Here is a 1,080-nt window from a genome sequence, read left to right as displayed (position 1 = left end):
GTGAATACAGACTTTAAATAAAAGTAAAATATGCGTTGATTATAATTATTTATTATTATACACGCTACCCATAAGATATTATAACTTTGTGCAGGCAGGAAATGTAACAGGTAGAAGGACCATATGAAGTATATATATTTTTGATCAGCGTCAACAGCCGATACGATCTAGCCATGTCTGTCTGTCCGTCTGTGTGTCTGTCCGTCTGTCCGTATGAACACCTAGATCTCAGAGACAGTGATAGAGCTATAATTTTTTTCGACAGCATTTGTTATGTTTGCACGCAGATCAAGTTTGTTTCAAATTTTTTGCCACGCCCACTCGAATACGAATTGGGTTATGCCTAGCACGATTAGAAGTACGATAATAAATATTAGAAATAATTTCGGCGCTAGCCCAATACAGTCTTAATAATTGTGAGTCTTATTTAATTGTGAGGACTCCTAAGTTGACATTTATTAATTAATTAATTTGATTAACCAAATTTACTGTTTACCAAGATTCAGTTGAGTTTCTTCGGCTATAAGTTAAGCGCTACCTGTTATCAATAAAAACAAAGCAATACATATTATCATTTAAGTATACCAAATGTAAATTTATTTTTATCGATGTACTACATTGAAATTTATCACAGAGTAAACAAGAAAGCTACAGTCGTGTGTGTTCGACTGTAAGATACCCGCTACCCAGTTTGAAATATAAACAAAATATTACGGTATTATTTTCATCATAATTACTATTGTTATTGTAGTATACACCAAAATTCTGTAGCTGTAACTTTAAAATTTCGGTTGTGGGCATGGCAAAAATTTGAAACAAATTTATCTGCATGGAAACATAACAAATGCTGTCGAAAAACATTTATCATCAACAACCTCCCCCCTTGCAATGAGTTGCAAACGGTTTTATTGTCCACATGGACCGGACAGAATCCAACCCAATGTGGAGTTCTGGGCTATTGGCAAAACCGTTGGTGCTCGCAGGATGCCAGGTTGAATGATGTGAGGATACACATCAGTGCCGAGCACCAAGGACATCATCGATGGCTGGAACCAGCGTTCGTCGGCAAAAGTAATGCTG

Source organism: Drosophila albomicans, unplaced genomic scaffold, assembly GCF_009650485.2.
Source record: "Drosophila albomicans strain 15112-1751.03 unplaced genomic scaffold, ASM965048v2 utg000122l_pilon, whole genome shotgun sequence".
Taxonomy (NCBI): domain Eukaryota; kingdom Metazoa; phylum Arthropoda; class Insecta; order Diptera; family Drosophilidae; genus Drosophila; species Drosophila albomicans.
The sequence above is the reverse complement of the archived record's forward strand: the minus strand, read 5'-3'. Positions refer to the sequence as shown.